The sequence below is a fragment of the Marmota monax genome, unplaced genomic scaffold (genome assembly GCF_021218885.2).
Source record: "Marmota monax isolate L192 unplaced genomic scaffold, Marmota_monax_Labrador192_F-V1.1 WCK01_AAM20220418_F8-fsc00065, whole genome shotgun sequence".
NCBI classification, from domain to species: domain Eukaryota; kingdom Metazoa; phylum Chordata; class Mammalia; order Rodentia; family Sciuridae; genus Marmota; species Marmota monax.
The window spans coordinates 2,539,012-2,563,106 of NW_026694038.1; the positions used below are offsets into that span (position 1 = coordinate 2,539,012).

General features: G+C 34.7%; 1 protein-coding gene across 13 annotated transcripts in view; it reads left to right on the top strand.

The window, feature by feature from the left end:
* Cacna2d1 (calcium voltage-gated channel auxiliary subunit alpha2delta 1) overlaps positions 1-24,095 on the top strand; it is a 467,177-nt gene that overhangs the window by 3,505 nt on the left and 439,577 nt on the right. The window lies entirely within an intron of this gene.

Here is a 24,095-nt window from a genome sequence, read left to right on the forward strand (position 1 = left end):
ATAGCCAGAATTGTAATGTTAATTTAAATCTGTCCTTAATTTTAGAATCTATTTGTAAATTCATTTTTTAAAGTGTCATATATATATTGTTCATATTAAACTTTTATCTCAGTCATATCCAGATGCCAGTCAACAATAATTGGTTGAAAACCCTTTACTACATGGGGATTTTAATATAAACTGTATAATGGTGTAAATGTATAATTAAGCATTAGAGATATCTACAGGAACTAACCATAAAATCTCATAAAAGAACAGTACTTTTGAGGATTTTATACTTATGATAAAATATTTCGGTTAGTAGATAATTTTGTATTTAAAAGATGGTAGAAAAGACATTTCTGTATATTGTGGTACCGGAATGGATGTATCTCACTCATCAAAAATGACATAGTTATTCTTCACACAAGGAAATGTGCCTTATGATTAAATGAGATAAAATATTAAATATAAAACCTAAGAACAATGAACATTAGTAAATCCTTTGTTCAGGTCTTTAACTTGTTTTCACTAGCTTAACCACCTAACAACATTTATTATTCCACAGGTGTATGCTTAAAATATGCAACATTAGACACATTTTTCCATATAAGTAGTGACATAATATTAAATTTGTTGTTATTAGGCATAGGTATATATGTAGCTATTTGCATTGGCATTTCAATGGGCATTAGGTAGTCTGAAATGGATATAATTTAAAGAAAAGCATTTTGGAAAGATAAAATTATGTGGCTCAAATAAAATCCACCTTTATTGTCTTTTTTCATGGTTTCACTAATTTTAGTGTAATAAATACACATAAAGCCAGAATATAAAGCAAGTGATTCATCTTGAAAATAGGTAAAAAGTTGTCACTTTTTTTTTTCAAAGAAACCTGGCTGCTTAGACAGCTTTCTAGTATTTCTCCAACCTTGATAATAGTAAGGACGTACACATTGTTTTTTTCAAAAACATTTTAAAATGCCAATTATGTATTATATTCAAATTTGATATTTTCTTTTAGGAGTGTATATTCATAAGAAATGACAATGCAATTAGGAATTTTAAAAATAATTTTAAAAATTGTGCTAATATCAAACTATTATTTAATTTATATATTATCTGGAAGATCATTATCTAAAATATCTATATGATATTTTACTTCTTTTACCTATTTTTCAATACAGAGGCAAATTTCCATGGCAGTAACCTGTTCTTAATTTACATCTCATTTCCTAGTATTTTCAAACTATAACTTTTAAGTGGGTAAAGTGAAATGTGGTTTTGGCAACTTAAGCAATTTGCTGATCTCCTTTGGTGTCTTATTATATATGTGGACATAAGTAGTTATAACCTAAACATACATAGAATTTTGAGAAATATCAGAATTTGATTCAGTATTTCTAAAACGTAATATGTTCTTATTTTTCAAGTGATAGTTTTCCATTATTCACATTAAAAGAGCTGTCCAAGTAGCATTTCAACAAGCAGGTAAGTTGCTTGCTGTGGAAAACCGACTCTTGCATCATCATATCCAGCCCATATTTGCTTAAGCTTAGTGTTCATCAGACACTGTGTCTGTGTGCATCAGACACTGGTCACTCCGTGTGGGGATCAGACCTGCTTTTCATGGATTGTTTATGAGCAATACCACAATCTTTTAAAGCCTTTCATACCTTTCTTTCCAGTCAACTTGGAACTTCACTGTGGTGGCCCAGCAGGTGGCTTACATATGATTCATTTTTTTTGTGTGTGTATGTGCAGGAAAACATGAAGATGGTAGTGTCATATTGTTTATAGAATTGAAAGAAAAAGGGAATTGACTTCAATGTCAGTTGAGTTGCATTTTGTGAGTAAAAGGGTGATAAACACACTATATTTTCCACCTTTTCCTTGAGTGTCCAAAAAGATTAACATTGCAAAAGTAATTTGTATTGTTTACATAATTGTAGTATTCTAATTAATAGGTAATATTATGTATGTGTGCACACATAGTTGTTTTTTTGTTTTGTTTTTTAACTCCCACTGGTTTTCTAGGGTAAAAATCCCTGTAAGATAAGTTTATTAATGAGTTTCATTTTATAAGATTTCTGCCAATCCATAACTGTCTTCAGAGTTTAAATCACAAAGTATTTTTATAACACTGAAATTTAAAAGCAATTTGTCAAGAGAATGAAATGAGGCATTGTATACTAAAGCAACTTGAAACACATTCTATGGAGTGGAGTTAATGTAATTGAGTAACAAGAAGAGTGCTTTAAGAGTGCTTTCTAACGATAGTAGCGCCATCTTTTAAATAAGTGTTGAAAAGAAACTACTGAATTTAGACTCTTGGGCATTTTTTTTAAAGATGTTGATGCACCTTTGTTATTCATTTAATTATATGCAGTACTGAGAATCGAATCCAGTGCCTCACATATGCTAGGCAAGTGCTCTACCACTGAGCTACAACTCCAGCCCATTGGGCACCTATTAAAAAGTTCTTTACAGGGGCTGCGGTTGTGGCTGAGCGGTAGAGCGCTTGCCTGGCATGCATGAGGCCCTGGGTTCCATCCTCAACACCACATAAAAATAAATAAACAAAATAAAGGTGTTGTGTACAACAAAGAAATAAATATATATTAAAAAAGTATTTTACATAGTAAGCAATTCTATTTTTTGCATGTAGATATGGTATACTTTGAAGTTTGTAAGAATTAAACATATATAGCAGTGGGATGTTTTAGGAATTAAGGCAAATGTGCAGGTTTTAAAATTGTACATTTGAAACATTAACTTCTAGGTATCCCTTCTTGTAGGCTTTATGTCTTTCATAGTAACTCAATACAGAGGAATTTACTATTAGCAAAATTTTAAAAGTGAGTCAAGAAAGTGGCCATTGCTCTTTTAAAAATTCCCATTCATTTGTGTAGATTCTAATGAAGTTATGAGCAAGGAAAAGATTGACATTGTTGCGTCCATATACCAGTACAATTTATTTTTAATTTCAATAATTCAGAAACAGGCTGTTATATATAAAGCAATATTTGAAGTTCTCTTTGAATATGAATGTGGGATATTTCTGGCTAAATGTTATTTTAACATTTGCTTCTGCTGATTTTTTTTAAACCATATGCTCTGTGGATTAAAAAAATTAGGATGCATTTAAAATTCTATATCACAAGTGGAAGAACAACTTAAACTAGAAATAATGGCAGTAGAAAATAATGGTGTTGGCCACTTTAAATGTTTTAGTTGGGGCATAACCTTACTGTCTATTTTAAGTGTTTTTTTTTTTTTCTGAATAATTTAAAGTTTACTATGATGATCTTCTGGCAAATAATGAAAATTTGTTTCTGTATTCTTTTACTCAAATAACTCATTCTTCTTTTCTCTCTCTTTCATATTCATACTTGGGAACAATTGCTATTAATTATAATTTATTCTTTGCATAGAACTTCAAATTAAATGTTGAATTTTTGGTCTGCTTTCTCCCAAGTTATCCATGATCAGACCTTAATTTTGGGTCATTCTCAATTGAATCCAGTCACTGAGAGGATTTCCTCTTAACTATCAGATGTTTCCTTCCAAGAGGAATTGTTGAGGGATTTTGATGACAGATAAATCTGTAGCACATAATTGACACTTCCATCAAAAGTGTCCAACAGTCTAGACAATTGTTTCTTTTGACATTTGCCCGTATACTGTGGGGATCATTAGGGAAAAGGAATGAGCTAATAAAATTGTTCTTTTCTAAGGTGAGTACTGTCAGGCCATATAAAGCTGTGGTTAAACAATAAAGCCTTATTTTGAGAGTTAAAAGAGGAATAATAGCTCAATAAAATAAGTGGGGTCAAGCTTACTGAGAAAATTGCTTATTTTTAGAAAGTGATCAACAGGACTTGTGGAAATGCTGTGAGAAGTGGGACGGAGAACGAGAAGGGAGCCTGCAGATTTATCTGGTGCAAAATTACATTAACAATGCTAAAGGTAGCAGTTGGCTATCTTTTCTGTTCCTCCCCCCCACCCCCACCACATTTCCTATGTGAGCTTGCTTGTACTTGAAATGCTGTCCACTAAGTATAATATTCATTCTTAGAAACCTAAATATTCAGATATGGAAATTTACCTTAGGGAATAAAGACAATAAGATTGTTTGGATCTGAAAAAATAAAGTGCTTAAAAATTCTTACTTTTAAATTAAAATCCTGGGGAAATGTTCTTTGAAAAGGAAATAGTAATATAACATTTTAATAAAAACTTCTGTGCTAATTATCAAGAATGAAATTCTGTTAGTATTTTTTTTTTCTGTTAGATTACAAGTAATGAAATAACTCGAAGATAGACAGTCTTCTAGGTAGTGCCCTTAAGACTATTTAGGTTGCTAAGTGAATAGTACATCTAATCTTTAGAAATGGTTTTAGTTTACACTGTCTCTTTTAATGTTCCCTGCTTCAAATATTTTTAACATCAAATATAATTTAATCCAACAATTAATGCAATTAATATTATTCAGTGCAAATTGCATGCTGCACTGGGCCATGTGCTGAGAATACAAATTGAGGAAGCAAGTCTTCATGGAAGACATTCACCACTCCCAGCTGAGTGTGATACAGTGGGACATCAAAGTTAAACCAAGCAAAGGGCATGTTCTGTGTTCAAAAAGCATGATCTAAAGAAACATGGTCTGTCCCTTGTTAGGCATGGATCTCATGTGTGGAGGAGATGCGGATTGGACTATTGGCTTCAGTTTGTTATACATTTCTTGCATTAAGACCAAAGAAGGAGATGGGTAGTGCTCACAGAGCAAAAACATTTGCAGTACCTCTGCTCTGTGCACCAAAACAAAAATTGGTCTTCATCCTATGTTGCTGTTGGCATTTTTAAATTAAAACAAAACAAAACCCCCCAAACATAGTAGATTTTGAATCATAGTATGTAGAAGGTGGATATAAAAGGATCAGTACTTGTGATAAAGGCAACAAGCATAGTTAGAACCCTATTAGTGCAGTCACTGAAAGAGAGATGCTCACGTTCTGTAAAAGAATAGTGGCACTGAGACCATGATGTAGCTTTGGAATACAGTGTAGAAGTAAAATTTCAGACCTTGGTGATTATAGGATTTGTGGAGTCAGAGAAGTGTTGGGGATGATGCCAACCTCTGACAGGCTATGTTTTACTAAACCTTATAGATCAGGAAATGCAGGAGGAATACATTGTTGGACATTTTGAGTTGCACCATCTTGTAGATATCTGTCAGGCCTTCAGAAATATGTATCAGAAGGAAGTTTGGAGGCAAATTTGGAGAACAGTATCTTTGAAGACAGAGGATGGGTTCATTCATTTATTTAGCTAATATTTATTTAATGTCCACTGGGATAGGCACTGTGAGTTTCAGAAAAACCTTGATCTACAGTTGCATTTTGCAGAGAGGTCAAACAAGATGGCATCATTCAAGATGTTTCAGGACAGTGATGTTAAGGAGCAACGTTAGTAGTATTGGGAACAAAAACATGGTTTCAATAGCTTGAGGAGTTGAGAGAAGTTGAGAATATGGAGACAGCAAGCAAATTTCTCTTTCAAGGAATTTGGCAATTTGAGGAATGTGAGAATAAATTCAGAGGAAGGAGGCTAAGTAAGGCATTTGGGATTCTTTTGTTTTAAGCTTAAGAGTTTTATTAGACCATTTGTACTTACAGATAGAAGAAAACCATAGGTCTATCTTAACCATAAAGGGAGGTATTTTTTTTTAAATGGTAGGGGAGTAGAGCAGTCATGAAATTGAGGCCAGGTATTTGCCAACAATTGCAGAAAGGGGTGAAACTACCAGCAGAATCATCTCTCAAGTCGGCCTCTACTGTTTTGTGTTACCTGCTCTTTTTCTAGGCAAATTGCCTTTATCTGCTTCCCAGTGCTTCAGTGTGAATTGAATGATTGAACTTTTGAACTACCTTGAGTCTAGGATCCTACCCAAGAGAGGTAGTCTGAAGATGGGTGATGGTCACTAACCAGTCAGTTGGGGCCAGGAGATGGGATTTGGAAAAGGGACACTGGTTACAGCTATTTCTGAGTTACATCTACTTCTCCATTCCTGACTCAATCTCATTACATTGCAAAAGGCCAGTGGCTATTTCTGTGGATGTTGGAAAAGGTAATTCCCTGGAAAAGGGCCTAGTGGGTGGGAAAGGTTGTTCAGGAAGCTAAGAGTTACAGATTTGAGCATTTGAGAGGAGGTGGACCAAATGGTAGAGAGATGAAAGCAGGAGAGAGGTCATGATTGATGTGTGAATGTTCTGATAGAGGCAGGTGAGAAAGGGATCAAGACTAAAAACATGACTTACAAAGCAACTTTTGAAATATGAAATAGCTTTGAGAATTAAAACAGATGGTTAGAATATAGGATAGATACAATTTTAATTTACAAGAGATGTGTTTGGAGGAATGATCTAATTGCATATTCCTTTCTCAAAAAGGAATGGCATGATTTAGAAGTTAATACATAACATTAGTAATATTAAAATTTTGAGACGCATGGACTAGAATTTAATTTTTCTTAACATGGTAGTAACAGGATTTCAGTTCATCACTATATTCCATTTGAGACACAACAACATTTGATTTTCTTTTGTCTTTAGTTTTCATTGACGTCTTTCCTAGGAGAGATTAGTTTCTTGAAGATCCATGTAGTTTTAATGTCATTAGATTTAGTGTATGTGCTTAGGACAAAACATGTTACAGTAATATTATTGAAAAGGAAACAACAATGACAACAAAAATGAACAGTTAGTTCTTGCCTTTGGTAATTTAACATTATTATTTATAACTTTTGGGCAGATAGAGGTGGCTCACTGCCTTACTCTATTGGTGCTTCCTGCCTCCCCTGGCCCCATATCCTATCTTGAAATAGATTCTTGTCAAGAAAACAAAATAATAAATTCACTTAGATAACAAACCACTGACAGATAGAATATTCCTGCAAAGCATGTCCCTGGTCAGCCCTTACTGAGGCATCTCAGGTCTCCTGAAGGTCTGGAAATTACTGGCAGCTGCTTTCACAGCAGTTCCCTGAGTTTCCAAGATGAATGAATGAATGGTGAGGATGGCAAATGCCTGCAGATCCAAGAATCAATCTTGATCTCATTGGTACCATTCAGTGTGGAAAAACCACCCTTGTGGTTTGTGGCAAGAGATGAAAAGAGTTAGAGTGGGCTATTTATTTCCCTTTTGTGACTTAGCTTTTTTTCTGTCCTCTCTCCCATAGTTACTCAGAGCTCAAATAAGAGCTAATTTTGATGTCTCTATCTACAGAGTGGCAGATAGAACACTCAATAATGACTAACAATCATCCTTCATTATTATAATATTACTCTGAGATTGTGAGCTCTTCTTTATGCCAGACACTGTGAATTAATTAATACCTTCCATGTTGTTAAATGAATCTAACCTTCAAGCCAGTCTTCTAAGATAAATCTTACTATTATATCTTTGTTATAGATGAGGAAACTTAAGTTTAGAGTGTAAAGAATTTTTTGAAATTTTGTTTGGAGCTAAAATTTGATCTGGAGCAGCTTGGTTCTGGACTCCTGTGCTTACCTGCTGTGCTTTGTTACCTTTTGCAGGGCTTTGAGGTATCAGCATCTCACCTGGCTGCATATTGTGACAATAAGATGGAGGGAGAGAAGGAATCAATGTAAAGGAGAGCAGAACTAACCCTAAATCTCAATTTCTCCATATTCAGAGCAAGGATATTATTATTGCATCCTGTATTCTGCACTGTATTATTGGAATTGTCAAAGGAAAGAGTGCATAAAGGACTGTTGTCAATGGACAGGCTTTATTATTTGTACTTTGTGTGATTTTTCTGCTTTTAAGAACTCATGAGTTGATGACTGTGGTATGTGAGCTAGATTATTGTGCTCATATATCATTTGAGCCATGAGAAAAATTTGAAATGAGTAGAAAAAAAATGAATGCATAGCAAGCCTTAAAAATGTCTCTTCCTAAGACTTGTGTACACTTTTATTATGAAAAAAGAAATGAAGGGGAAGATTCAGTGGAGTTCATGTGGGCTAGGGAGGGTACAGTGCTCCATCTCTAGGTTAAAGAGAGAACCCAGGTGCTAAAAGAGACCAAGAGGAAGCAGAACCACAAAGGGGTTTACTATGTTTCATCTTGACATTTCAGCTGACACCTGTTGAATGTGTACCTTGTCACAGGAGATGGAATTCATTTTTAAAAGTCATAATTTTGCCACTGATAACCTCTCATTGTCAAAGATGTGTGTTTTCAGCATCCAAACAGAATATTTGAAAGTTAAGAAAGCAATCTATCCATGATGCTTATAGAAAGGATTCCAGACAACCCTACAAATTGAGGGCAGGATAGTAAAATCGAGACCAATTGTGTTTTTAGCAACCAACATAGAAATCTGGCAAGAGTAGACCCAAAAAGGACAATTTTTACTTGACTCATCCAACTGATGATTAGTTACACTCATTTAACCCCACCCTTTCACTTTCAGTATAAAGGGAAGTTGAGCCTTTTACAAACACTATTCTCTTTCTAATAGAAATGAAACATTTAAAATTTCTGCTACAAACTTTGGATCAATTTGGGAAGAAAGTTGTTTTGGATTAAACTAGACATTTATACCTTGACTAATGAGTACAACCTGATGATAACCTCTGAAGCAGCAGGTTTTCAAGTGCCAGGAACCTGCTTTTTTTGTGGCAGTCATTTGCCATAAACAGGGATGTGTAAAATTCTTCTGATATCTGTCACTTTAAAAATACCGACATTTATTTGCCCAGGACATTATGTTAGAACTGACTTAAATTTGCATCTGCAAAAATGTTATCAGATGAGCAAATGGGCCTTGCAAAGGGGTAGGAGGGAGAGCACAATGAAGGGTATGCAGATTGCTGTAAATTAAACATATTGAATGCTTGGTTGTGTCTTAAACACCTGATTTTCCTGTTAAAACAAATGTAAAAAATCACAATTAACTTCCATAAGGCAGAATTTTATTGTGCATGTGTTACTTAGTTCCTAAGGGATTGATACATGGGTATAAAGGTTTACCAGTGAGTAATTGTTTAAAATATATATTAATTCTCAGTGGTAATAAATAAACATAAGGGAATGGTAACTCATCACAGACTAAACCATGCATGATAATTGAATGAGATCATTCATCTCCTTAAATTATCAAATGTGACACAACCTGTCTGTGTGGTGTCTAGAAAGCCAGCTGAGTTCCTGGGTGTAAATGACCATGACAGAGGGGCCAGTTGAGAGCTGTAAGCCTTGGATTTGGTCCTACCATTTCTGGGTCCCTGAATTTTGAATATATATTATATAATGATTTACATTTACTTGAATGACCATCAAGTATTTGAATATGTGTATTACACTAAATTTATTAAGCAAAGGGCAGAAAGTGTTGGTTTCTGTCATATTTTTAAAAAAACATCTAATGTGGAGCATTTGACCTGGAGGTTTTTCTTGTAATTCTAATCCACTCCTGGAGAAATCTATTGAGATCCTTAAGGATTATTTTTGCTAAGTAATCTTTTATGCTCTTTGTACTAAGCAGATTAGAGCACAGGGAGGAACTCTTCCTTGGAATGGGCATGGGAAGGGGGAACCAAGTCAAAAAATAAAACACCGCACCTAGTTCCTTGTTCAGTGTCTTGAAGTTCTCTTTTAGATTTCTCATGCTGTACCTCATGGCTTTTGTCTGAGGCTAAGTTGTACATCACTAGAAGAAATGGCAAGCTTCATCAGCTGCCAGTTGGATCCATAACCTCTCTGTTTACCGAATTAGAGCAGATTCCTGCCAACAGGTTTCCTGCATTTCAGTGGATCTAGATGTTGGCTCCATGCTAAATTATCATCAAAGCAGCTTTCTTATATCCTGTACCAACTACCAGCACATACTTATAATTCTAAGAAGCGGCCACATGTGGTGGTGTTGTTGCCTTTCCAGACCATAAGATAGATGGGTATTTGAGGGACTGTTTTTTCCAGTTCTCAACAGGCTTCTTAACTGGCACCATTCTAGAGGTATAGAGAAGTTAATTTCTTAGGAAGTGGAGGCTTTTGAACATCAGGATTTAATTCTCTCAGGGAATTTGGCTGGTTAGTTAACAGTGTGGATTCAAAGCTCAGCTCTGCAAAGTATTAGCTGGGTAACATGAATGAGTTTAGTTTCTCATTGATAGAATTTCATAGGGAGAGGATTAAAACTTCAAAGGATTAAAAAATGTTAGCTCAGGTCAAGCACCTGTACCTTGGAAGCACAAAACAAACATAATTTGTTTAGAAGCAGGAGAATTTAGTGGAGCCAGGTGACCTGGGTTTCTGTTTGTTACATTAAGTCCAGGTGGGACTTACCTTGGTAACAGTGTGAGGAAAAATCCCTGGCTTTAGCTATCACAGCTAATTGCTCACTTCCCAACTGTTTCTTAAAAGTGTGGTCTTAGTTGTTATATAATTGCCATTCATGTGTCTGGTGACCATGAATTAGATCATTCTTGGTACTTGAGCATCCATGTTGCTTGTGGGTATCCTACTGAAAAGGTTATTTCTCACCCCACCCCCATTTTCCTTTCCTCTCTGAAAGCCAAAATGGGGGAAATCTGATGTTTTTCTCCCTTGTAAACACTGTGTGACTACCAAATTGTATTAAGTTGTACCACAACACTGAGTTTCTTTCTGTATCTGATTGAAGGGTATATTAGGTAATATATAATGGAGTTATTGACATTAAGTAATATATAATGGAGCCGTTGACTTTGCATTCTTGTTTGTAGAAAAACAATTTTAGTTGCATATTGTCACTGATGATTTTGGTTCTGTGAAAGAGACTACATATTCTCACATTGCAGTATTTTTCTTGTAAGTGTTGAAAACTCTGAAAATGATAACATTAAAAGTATACAAGGAATAATTGTCATATTATGTATGGCTTTTCATTGTGCTGCAGGGATTACCTTTCCATCTAGAGATTAAATAGGAGGAGTTAGAAAAGGTGTTAAATACTCAACATGTGCGTGAAAGGATGTGAATCAGATCATACATATACAAAGGAAATAAAAAACTGACCACTAGTTTAAAGTTCCGTGAATCAAACTAATCAGACAGAATTGTCATGAAACATTTTATTTAAATATAGATAAAATGAATCCCATGTTTAACATCCAGTAATATACATTTATTTATTTATTATTGTTTCACATTTTCTACACTGTATAACATTATCTCAAGCATGATGGTTTAAAATATTTATCATCTCACAATTTCTGTGGTGAGAATTCATGGTGATCCCTTGTTCAGAGTCTCACAAAGGTACAATAAAATGTTGCCTCTCCTGCATTCCTTGATGAGACTACTTTCTGCTCCTCTTTCAGGCTCCTATTGTTGTTGAGGCCCTATTAAAATGTCTTCTAATAAAGCGTCAACTTATTTCTTCCAAAACTAGCAAGAAAATCTCTCATATCAGAAAGGGGAACTGGCACTTTTCAGGACTGTTAATTGATTAAGTCAGGCTACCATTATACTCTCACTTTTGATTAATTCAAATGATTTGTGATCTTACATTTGTAGAATCCCTTTGCCATTGTCACATAATATAACCTGATCATGGCACTGACCTTCTTTCTAATCACATACTGGTTTATCCAGTAGGTGAGGACATTTTAAAATTCTGCCTACCGTATGTTTGCTATTAGGCAAGCATTGTCAGTCACCAGAAACCCCTGAAAATGTGAATATTTCTTCCTTTCCCACTCACTTAGGACACACTCTGAAGCATCAGTTGACCTGTCCTCCTTTTGTCTCCAGGTAAACTGTTGTCACACTAGTTCTGATCCATTTTGGAGAAAAGTGAATTCCAGCAGGTCATTAGCTACTCATCAAGAATGCTGTCAACATTAGCTTAATGTTCCCCTTTCATAAAGAAGAATTCTCTATGTTCTGGTTTAAGCCAATTTATTCTATTCTTATCAATAGACGTTCAAGATTGTTTTACATTGGTTATGTAAAACAATTCTTCTGAAATGCCAAAGATTGAGATATTTCAAATTAAGGTTTATATGTGGGTCTCTCTTAAATTTTATGCATTTCCCTGCCTGTAAACTTAGTAACTCTTTAAAATACAATCAGAACCTATTTTTTAAATGTGTTTTATATGGAATGAGAATGTTCTCTAACTAATGCCCCACTTATAAAGTATTAATGATGTTCCTCCAGTGAATAGATGCAGGTGAATACCTGTGAATTCTGCTTTTCAAAGAAAAAAAATGATGATAATGCTTTTTTCCACAGTACTTAAGTACTGGGTGCTTTGTAAGTTAACCTAAAAAGAAGGCCCCTGCTTACAGCATACAGTGCTCCCTTGCTGCCCTGTGCATACCTAGTCCATTCATTTTCAAAGTACTGCTAGTTGTCTAATTTGTTAAGATCTGTCTTGTTATACCTTTAACACTAATTAATTTGCTAACACCAGGGGACTCTGGCCAAAGTAATTGCATGCTGTTCACATTAACTGGGCTAGAGGAGCAGTGTTGATTTATTTCGCAAATTTCATATCCATTGGTTCTTCTTTTGTTTGTTTGCTTTTGTAGTACTAAAAATTGAACTCAGGGCCTCATGCTTATAAGGCAAGTGCTCTACTTACTGAGCTACATCCCCAGCTCAATTTTATATCCATTGCAAAGGAGTGTTCTTGTGAAATGCAATGAAAATTAACTAATGGAAAAGTGAAGTTTAAAAAGATAAAATATAAATTCCATTTTTAAATAATTAGAGTGAAACTTCAAAAAATTACTTTCTTAAAAGTAAAAGTCCAATGACTCATGGACTGGCAGGATCTGTAGAACACAACCTGAATAGCTCTAGTTTAATTGATTTGGATATTAAAGATAAGTATATTTGCTAATTTCAGTTTGGAAATGGTATTAAAAAAGCTAGAACAGAAGATTGCACGTTAAACAGCTTCACATTGAAATGATATGGGGTATGCTCCACTTTTATGCTTGTCTTCTCATCTACCTGTTAGGAAGCAATGGCCTTTTTCTTGAAGTAATCATAATCATTTGGTTTGAAGGGAGCCTCCTATTTGATTGTTACATGCTGTTTCTAACCAGGATATTATGTTATTTACAAGCAAATTTGGCCTTCAGTGTATTCTCCATAGAACATTTACTATTTGCTTGAGTCCAAACACTTGCTGTTGGCAGAGCAATTATTTTGATATTGCAATAAAAGGCAGAACTGCATACTTTTTATGTGACCACTTCAGTAAATCTATTAATGTGAAGGTAGCTGTTCCTTTTTGATGGATTTCAAGATTACTTCTAAATAATAATAATAATAATAATGCAAAATTATTATTCCCAAAGCAACTTATGTCCAAGTATCAAGATGAAACCATCCTAATACATAACTGGAGCAGGTTGAATTTCCTCCACACTTTTTAAAGGTGGGTGGGGTGGGATCTATATAAAGTATATTTGGCCTATGGGACTGAAGCTACTTAGAAATATCCATTGAGGGCTGGGGTTGTGGCTCAGTGGTAGAGCACTTGCCTAGCATGTGTGAGGCACTGGGTTCGATTCTCAGCATCACATACAAATATGTGAATAAAATAAAAGTCCAACAATGTCTAAAAAATTTAAAAAAAAAGAAATATCTATTGATATCTCAGATCCCAGGGTGTCTGCCAAAGTATAAAAGTATAAATATTTTCATTGTATTAAAACACATCCAGAATAATCAAACAATATGTTCCTGCAAAAGACAAGTAAAAGTTTCAATGAGTGGAATATACCATTTATCTTTAGTTCAAATGTTTACTTAGCAAATAGTGAGAATTGCAGAGTTTTTTCATTTTGTGGACCCCTGTTTCTTCCCAAGTACCTGTGCACATTGAAATGGAAATGGGTGAAAAAATGTTTTTTTTTTTTTGACAAAACATATTTCTTTTGCTTGTACTTGTTTAGAGTTTTTTTTTTTTTTTTTGAGAGCCTATTACCAAATACATTCTTATATTGCACATATGACTTTGAGGAAATTGAGGCACATTTTGTGATATCAGTAGACTAGCAAAAGGCTATCTGTTTTCTCTTTTCTTCTCTTCTGTCTTCTCTTCTCTTAACCTCTCCTATCTTCTCCTGTCCTCTCCCTTCCCTCCCTCTCTCTTCCCCACTTCCTTCTCTCCCCCTCCCTCCCTCTCTCCCTCTCTCTCTCTCTCTCTCTCTCCTTACAACCTCCCCCCTTTCTTTCCATTGAACCCAGGAGTGCTTTACCACTGAGCACTCCTGGGTTCAATGGAAAGAAAAACGGGGGGAGGTTGTGAGGAGAGACCTTTAAAATATATTTTAAAGGGCCAGGTTGTGACCCTGGCCCTTTAAAATATATTATGTGAGATAGGGTCTTGTTGAGTTGCTCAGGGCGTCCCTAAGTTGCCAAGACTGAGTTTGAACTCAAAATCCTTCTGCCTCAGCCTCTGAGCTGCTGGGATTACAGCAGTGTGCCACTGAACCTTGCCAGTCATCTGCTTTTTAAAGGGATTTTTTTTTTTTTAAACATGCAGTCCCTTCTAAATTCTGTGTCACAATACACTTATTCCTGAACAATTGTCTCAAGGACTTTATAGAGTTTTCTGGACTATTGAGCTAAACTGGTTTCCTAGAAAATAAGATTTTATATGTTTTTAAGGCTGTCTTGAGGGGTTCTTATTCCACTCTTTAGTGGATCACTTATACCTTCTTAAATTAAATTGTTTCTTTTTATATAAATGCTGTATCTCTCCAATAATACTTAGGATGTTTGGTCAAGAAATATATTGATATTAACAGTACTACATGGACTTTTGCTAAACTTCGCAGAGTAGCTATTTTCTTCTAAGTGATTTTCAGGATAAGCTCACAAAAATACTTTATTGACAGATTGCCTTATAACTTCATGAATTTTATATAGTAAAATTTATAACTATTTCTGTGTGGTTTAAAAATCTTCAAAAAAAAAAAAAAGAAAAAGAAAAGGCAGGGGCTGGGGATGTAACTCAATGGATGTAACTCAATACTTGCTTAGCAAGTGTGAGGCCTTGGTTTTGATCCCTGGTACCAGAGAGGGAGAGAAAGAGAGGAAAAAGAGAGAGAGAGAGAGAAAGAGAAAGAGAGCGAGCACAATTTAGAATATTGCAGAGGCCATATTCCAAGAGAAATCTTCTGAAATCTTACCATTAAAAAATTGTCTGATACCTTGATAACCATTATAGTTAATTATTAATTATTATTACATTTTATATGCACATAACTTGAAGCATCTTGGAAGATGACCCTTACAAATGAATATTTTAATTTAATTGATACAATTTGACCAAAAATGTGGTGTGAGCATTTGGAGCCAGCTATTTGATAAACCACATACCTAAAAATTATTATTTGTTTTCCAGCTTTGGTTAAGGGTTGCTTAGGCCTTTTTCTTAGGGCTGTGTGCAGCAAAGTGTATTTAAAAAATAAATATGAATGAGGTTACCAAAACCTTTTCTGCATCAGGGAAGATTTATGGGACCTGGATTGTTTTTTCTAAATTGCCTATAAGATCATTCTATTGACTTTAAATAGGCTTGAAATTAGATTTTTTGGGTTATTTTTTCTCATCCCTGACAAAACTTTATTTTCAGTCATATTGTAATTAAGGAACAATGCATACATGATCTGATTAGTTTTGAGCTAGCCCTGCATCTAGTACCTCAGAAGAGAGATGGCCATTATTTTTATTAGTATAAAAGGTAATCAATCACCAACTATGCTAAAATTTGGCTTTGTGTCCATCTTTCTTTTTTCCCTTACTCTTCTACCACTGTATTTACTCCTTTTCTGTGGTATCAAGTACCAACAGATCCTCCTTGGTTGATCAAGTGTCTGCTTTTATACTCCACTATAATTTGAGCCCCATCTCCCCTAAATGAAAAATTCAAGGTAACCCTTCTTTCCCAAATTAGAAAGCAGAATCTTTCTAGAGATGTTATTTTAAAGGCAGTCTCTTATGTGTGGACTGTTTAAATACAGACCGAATTGCCAAGAGAATGTTTTCCTGTAGGTCTGTTCTGACTTGTGATTGCAGTTGCCAATCACTGTCAGTTCCTTCTGGGATATCTCCTTCTGAAGGTTGGCTCACTGATGTCTTGGCATAGAGTCGTGGAACACATTTTCAAAGAGTGCTTTCTTAGGGCTTTCCCCCTTTCTAACATCAATTACTGTCTCCTTAGAATGTCAGATTCTTTTCTGAAAAAATTCATCACTTTAGATAGATATCAGTGGCCTCTAATCAAGTGATTATGATAAAAAGCTAAGGGTTGGTAAAGAATTACTCTGAACATGTGTGGTATTTTACAATAATAAAGCAAGGATGATATTTTATAAAATTATAGATAACAATGCCAAGTGTGGTAGATTGAGAGGGGCAGACCATTAGGATAGGAAGGATAAAGATGTTTTGAAGGACATGCAATTGAAAAAGCATAAAGGATGGTTGAGTGTTAAAGAACTAAGTGACATGAACAACACTGAAAAGAAAGTGCAGCATGATTTTTTTCTACTTGCTATAATTTTTCCATTTTATGCCATTTTGAAGTGAAGATCAAAAATTTGCTCCACATAAAACACAATTCAAATTCATCAAAGGCAGGCACTCCATAAAATTGTGTTGTTTATAAAAATTGAGACAAGGACTTCAAAACACTTAAAGCAATTATTCCTAGCAAAGATACTCTAGCATTCTTTAAGAAACAACTGGATTTCTACCTCACATTGGTTAAGTGGATTTCTGGATGCTTTTCTTATGCTTTTATCTGACAGTGAGAGTTGTTCTGTTTCTGACTTTCATGGTGTGATAGGCTAAAAGCAGTGAAAGGTTTATCTTATAAAGGAGACAAAATTCTAAGTTGGTAATGGAGTGAAAACTGGAAATTAAGAGGTTTGTGGAACTCTCAATTAATATTACATGAAATTTACTTTTGTATCTTGTAGAAACCAGGAAGATAACAAGAAGGCTGGTCATTTATATTTCTGACTGATCCTTGGTTTCTCTTAAATTCAGTCAGAGCATGATGGGTGCTAGATCATTTTATTTTAAAAATATATTATATTAGTATTTTTGGTATATATTTTCATATTTATTATTTGTATATTATTATATTATTTTGACAAGGAATAAAAATCATATTAGAGAAACTTGACTGAAAATAACATGGAAGTGAATTAGAATGCACCTGTGAGAGAAAGTATTACCACATGGAATTCATTTAAAACCACTAAATTTTCCACCTGACCTAAGGTAGAATTTCTTAACCTTGGCTCTATTGACATTTTGGGTCAGACTTTTCTTTGATGTGAGTGGCTACCTGGCACATTTTAGGGTGTTTAGCAGTAACCTTGGCCTCCCAGTAAAGGCTTGTAGCAGCCCCCCCTCAGGTCATAAAAATAAAAAAAAGAAAATGTCTCTAGACATTGCCAGAAATCTCTTGGGGGTCAAAATCACCCCTGGTTGAGAACTGTTGGTCTATGGTTTTACTGTAATGTGGATATTCACGTGACTCTGCACAATTAATTGACTCATGATATGTGTTCCTATTGCCAGTGGTGTCTATTTCTGGCTCACTCCCGCAATCCTGACATGATGTTTGCATTTTGCTAATGTTTTGTCACATCAGTGAATTTTATTCATTAATCCCTTATGAGAAGTATGCTGTTAAAACAGGTAAATTGGTTAGTTCAAAATATTTTCTAGATTAAGCTGTTAAATTTAGTGCTTGGTGAAGCAGGAAGTATAATTATGTAACATATAGTCAAGTGTACAGGGGTAAAATTCCCCTGTTCCTGGAGATTTGTGAATTTCCTGAAGGAAATTTTTTCAGTGAAACATGTCTTTAGCAGAAGGGGACTGGTGTCTGTTCTTTCCTGCTGGGTCTGGAAAGGAAATGAGACAATCTATCCTGTCCTTGTGCACAGTGCATAAAATGCTTTGTAGATACCAGGAGGCTGGATCATTGCCAGGGTGGCCTGTGGGCAAACTGTCATTAACATGGACATACACTCTTGCCAAGGTATGGGTTTCATCTAGGAAAGCTACGTAACAAAATAATGAAAATTTTCTTGGCTAAAAGAACTCTGTTGTTTCAGAGGGGAACAACTACAGGGACCCCCAAACAGTAAAGCACTCTTGGGACAAACTCAGGGTACTACAAAGCTTAATTTGCAGATGTATAGTATTCTGTCTTATGTATGGCTTTGAAATTTTATAGGGCTCACCTGAATGGATATTTGCATCCTAAAATCATGTTGAGTATCAAAAGAATACTAAGAGTTTCTGCCCATCTAATTTTTTATTCTAAAAATGGAGAATGTGTGTTCTCTTTTAGGATCTGTACTAATAAGAAAGATAACAAAGTGGTGTAATATAGAAACAGTAATCCCAGAGAGCACTGCCTACATTGCTTAGCAGGGAATGATATTACATAAGGGAAAATAGAAAACCAGGATATCAGTTCCAGGGTAATATTCTTTCTTTATTCTATCAAAATATAACTTCTCTGCTGCCTTTTCTTCTGCCTACAAAGGGATAACACAATATTTCACCTCTATAGTTGATTAGGTTTAGTGGGGCTCACGAGGTGTTCAGATCCATTACACTCTGATTAACTTAGGGGAAGCTAGAAAGAGCCCCTGTTAGCTGGCGACTATCACCTCTTAGTATTGTCTTCTCTGTGTTCCACTGTCACATACATCATTTTATTTATAAAACATAAATACATTGCATTCTCACTACATGCAAAATCTAGTGCTTCTACACATTTTTCTTTTTTTAGGTACTCAATACTCATACTTTATCAGAATAATCACTGCCTTTCCCTCCTCTACCACAGACACATTTGGTAAAATTAATCTTATACGACTGGCTTTTTATTTCAGTTTGGCTCTTTCCTTTGTTTACCCTCATGTTGGATGAGACTAGGACCCTCTTAGTTTCTGCTTATTGTTAATAATTGTTGAAAATACCTTTTCAAACTCAAATGTGTCCAGGGTCAGATAACTAATTATATGGCACCCAAGGTTCAGGCTATCTCATGTAAATATAAGTTTTATTTTGTAGTCTAACATACAGTGTTACCTTAGGAAATTTAAATGGTGTATTATTAATGTATATGTTTAATACATAGTGAAAAAATCTGGGCTTATTTACTTCAATACATATGCCTGGATTATATATATATATATATATATATATATTAATTCTAGTAAACCATAATGATTGAGAAACACTCCCCGCTTCCTATCCTGGATATACTCTTTCCTTTACATGTGTTAGGAAATGAGATGATTACTGTATATCCTATTTGACAACTGGAGTTTAAGAACTTTAAACAACTGTGAGTTGCTGACTTGTGCAAACTGTTAATATCAAGAACAATCCTAATTTAGGAGTTTGCCATGAGCCTGCTTTTGAGTCCCTCCCTGTCTGGGACACTGATGGGTTGATGTGTGTTCTCCCTGAATTTGTATGTTGAGTTGTAAGCCCAGTTCATCAGAGTGTGATTTTGTTTGGAAATAGGGTCTATTGCAAATATAGTTAGGGTGCAGTAAGGTCATCCTAGAGTGGGTTGGGGCCCTAATCCAAGGTGATGCATGTCCTTTTCAAAAGGGGATAGCTGGACATAGATGCGCACATAGGCACAGTGCCATGTAAAGGTTGAAGCTGACACAGGGCAAGGATCCAGCAGCAGCTGAGGGAGCACCCTTGGATAGATCCTTCCCAAGAGCTTCCAGAGGGAGCATGGCTCTGCTAACAATGTACAGAACCTCAGACTTATAGACTTCAGAACTTAAGAAAATATATTGCTGTCATTCCAGGCCATCCCTTTTGTGGTATTTTGTTAACAGCAGTTTTAACAAACTAATCCAGACACCATAGCCTTCTCTGAGCTGCTCTGTGGAGATGGCCTTGATTTACCAGTGATTTAAGATCCGATGGGTCAATTATACTGTCATTATACACCACAGTTATTACATTGGCTTCATTTAAAATGAGATATTATTTTTAAAATAATAATTTTAGAACACTTGGTATTAGATGCTTTTTGTGTTTAAATTCCTAGTTACAATCTTTTACTGGGTATGTAAACACATACTAACCTATGTACTCTGACATCCTGCTTTTCTTGAGGGCATTTTTTTTGTCTTATAAGAAAAAAATCTAGATTTAACTAATAAGCCTTATTTTTTCCAAAAATAAGATATGGTACCTTCAAACTAGACACCGTTTCAAAATCTAATGTGGTATAATTTCATGTGACCTCTGCAGTGGTTATGACTTATCTACCTGATCAGAAGGAACATATATATGGCATAGCATGTCATTTAGGTTCTACAGGCCAAGATCCTAGATTATTTCATGCAACTTATAGGCTTCATATCTAGGGAGTTTTTGTAGCATTCTCTTACAAAGAAAGGCTTATATGTGATATATCTTCTTGTACTCTTCTCTGGCACAATGCCAGTGGATCTGCTCCAGGTTTGGAAAATCTATGATGGGTGAATAGGATGATTTTTTTCAAAACAGACTTCCCAAGAAATAAAGAGAACCCTTAGGCTTTTAAAAATTTGTATAGGGCTGGGAATGTAGTTGAGTAGTATGACAATTGCATAGTATGTGCAAAGTTCTGGGTTCAGTCTCTAGTGCTCCATCCTTCAACAAAAACTTGAAGATTTGTTTGATGAAAAAAACAAAAACAAACAAACAACGACAACAATGACAAAAACCAACAAAACAACCCAGGATAAAGGAGGCCTGGTGTGGATGTGGCTCAGTGGTAGAACAATTGCTTGGCATGCTCAAGGCCCTGGGTTCAATCCCTACCACCACAAAAAGGGGAATAAATAAGATTAAAAATAAAAAGCCTCATTCAATCAGAAAGTTTTTTTTCTTAGTCTAAAAATAAGGAAGTATGATAATAGTACCTTTTATTTGGGGACACTTTACAATTATATCAGTATGAATTTGTTAATGTGTGTACTTTTGGAATGATTATGATGTGATTATAACTGGGTGGATGTAACTGTTTCATTAAACCCTCAATTTCACATTTTCAAGGTGTGTGGTCATGCACAATCAGAGGTGAGGAACGCTTTGAGCTGTTAGTGTTAGTACTTATGTTCCACTGCTTAAAGAAAGCACTTTTGGAGTAAACATTCTGGACACGTACATCTCTTCAGAATGAATCAGAATGATCTATAGGATGAATAAATGCTGTGTTTTTACTTTCAGGACTTGACACTCTTTCCCCCCAGACTTCCTGGATGGAATTCTGGATATAAACTTTTAACACTGACTGCTGCTCTTGATTCCCACAAATTAATACTCAATATTTCACTGTCCAGAGTCATGTTAGTAGATCTTCCCATTATTTATTTTTCCTGGTTTGTCTGATGTTTCCTTTAATCAGTGTTGTAATATGTGCATAAGGGCAGATGTGATTTTGGCTTTTTGTCCTAGACATGGGTCCTTGGGGACAATACCATGTATATATCTCACTACGTATTAGTGACTATAAATCAGTACTTATGGGGCTGGGAGTGTAGCCCAGTGGCAGAGTACCTGCTTTGCATATGCAAGGCCTTGAGTTGAATGCCCAGCACCAATATACATATATACACATATACTAAATGTAATATATATTATGTATATAATGTCTATGTTCACTAACAATATATATAAACACATATATAAGATAAAATACAAATTGAATTATTAATCAAAATATAGTATCATGAAGAACATTACAATTTACTTTACATATGCCAAAACTTTAATCAATGAGCTACTAGGATAATGATCTAAGATGTAATAATAATACAGTCAAAAATTTTCTTAGTTTTCAAAACCATCAATCCAGAAGCAATTTATGGAGCAAAATCATGGAATATTATTACAGGTGTCTAAACTAGATGATGGCCTGACTGCATTTTAACACAGGATGAGCTCAGAAATATAAAATCCTAAAACACAGCCCATCCACCAACCTTAAAAACAAGTGTAATGTTATATAAATTTACCACAATGGCTTGTGAAGAAGATGAACAACCCAATAGTACATGTAAATATTGTGTGCTACAGTCTTCAAAGTATTTTCTTATATACCATCTCATTTAAATGACACAACAGCACAGGAAACTGGCTAAGACAGTGTATTTGAATGTATTTTACTGATCAGGAAGTGGCAACTCAGACATTTAGTGCTGTCTCCAAGGACCCATGTCTAGGACAAAAAGCCAAAATCATATCTGCCCTTATGCACACACATTACAACACTGAGTAAAGGAAACATCAGACAAACTAGAAAAAACATTGTGAATATCTACTAACTCTGGATAGTGAATATTGTGTAGTAATTTGTGTGAATCAAGAGCAGCAATCAGTGTTAAAAGCTTGAATCAAGAATTCCACCCTGGGAGTTAGAGTTGTGTGAAAAGAGTGTCAAGTCCTGCAAGGGAAGACAGCATTGATTTATATATAAAATATATATAATATAATATATATATATATATATATATATATATATATATATATATATATATATTTATTCACTAATAAAATAATTTAGTTTGAATTTCTAACCATAGTTGAAGCAGTATGTTAGTTCCCAAAGAAATAAAGCCAACAGAACTAGCCTGTACCCTAGTTAAGTTAAAGGATATTTAAAAAAATAATTAACAATTATTAAGTGTTTATATCAACCATCTTAAAAGATATAAGAAATTATTTTTGTTATTACATGTATTTTGACTAAGACTTTTTTAAAAATTGAGCTATTTTTGAAAGAATAGTAATATTTTAAAAAGTTTGTTATAAAATATGAATCATAGAATAAGATGTATTTAATTATCTTAGGAATAATGGGGCTTGTGAGACAAAGCCAGTGTCAGCAATGGTCCTGGTACTCCTCAGGGAGATGGTTATCAGGACGAGACACCGTGGCCAGGCAGGGGAGGGAGACCAGGCACCCCAAATGCAGACACTTTGATGCTTTGACAGAGAAATCAGGGCATGAGTAGAAATAAACTTGCTGATGACCCATTTTCCTTTGGGTAAAAGTTAGATATTAGAAAGGAGAAACAAATCAGTTGATATGAAGTTTCACAGATAAAAAAGTGGCTCCTTAGTCAAAATGTGAAAGTGGTTGACTAAGAAATAGTTCAGAGTAGCTTGGAAAAGTTATCTGAGACATTCTAATGTAGTCTATAAAAATTTATTTAATTTGTAAAGCAGATACAAATAATAGATATGGGGATTAAAGCAAATAATAATATTATTTTTCTTTGGTACTGGGGATTGAACTCAGGGGAGCTTAACCACTGAGCTACATCCCCAGCCTTTTTTTGTATTTTATTTAGAGACAGTTGATTGGGCCTGGCTAAGTTGTTGAGGCTGGCTTTGAACTTGTGATGCTCCTGCCTCAGCCTCCCAAGCTACTGGGATTATAGATGTGTGCCACCATGGCTGGCAATTTTTTTTTTCATTTTAAGATAAAATGATTATAGTTAAAATTTACAAACTAAATGCCTCACTTGCTTATTTGAATCCTGTAAAAATATTTTAGTGCTTTCTCATCAGTTTCCATCTTTGAAACAACTTGGGAAACCCTTCTGTTAATTCTGAATTGTACAAAATGTTTTCATAATCTCAAGGGAAATGTATAATTTTTCACTCTAAAATTTAACATAGATTTCATTTTCCACATTTATATCAAGAATTGATGATTTGTGGTCTAAAAAGTGAGATGAGAAGCAATTCAGTATATATATGAATTTATATATATTCAGAATATATATATATATATATATATATATATATATATATTTGCAAAAATTTGCATATATGATCTATACTTACCAAAAGATTAACAAATGAATTCTATGTTCCTTGAAAACCAAATCAAAGAAAATGGTTTAAGTAGTTACAGACATCTGTAGCTTCAAACACAAATAACAGGAAACAAAATGAAGTGCTGAAAGTAAAATCTCTGGTTAAGACAGATCAAGTGTGTAGAGGAAATGCCTGTGAGAAGACAT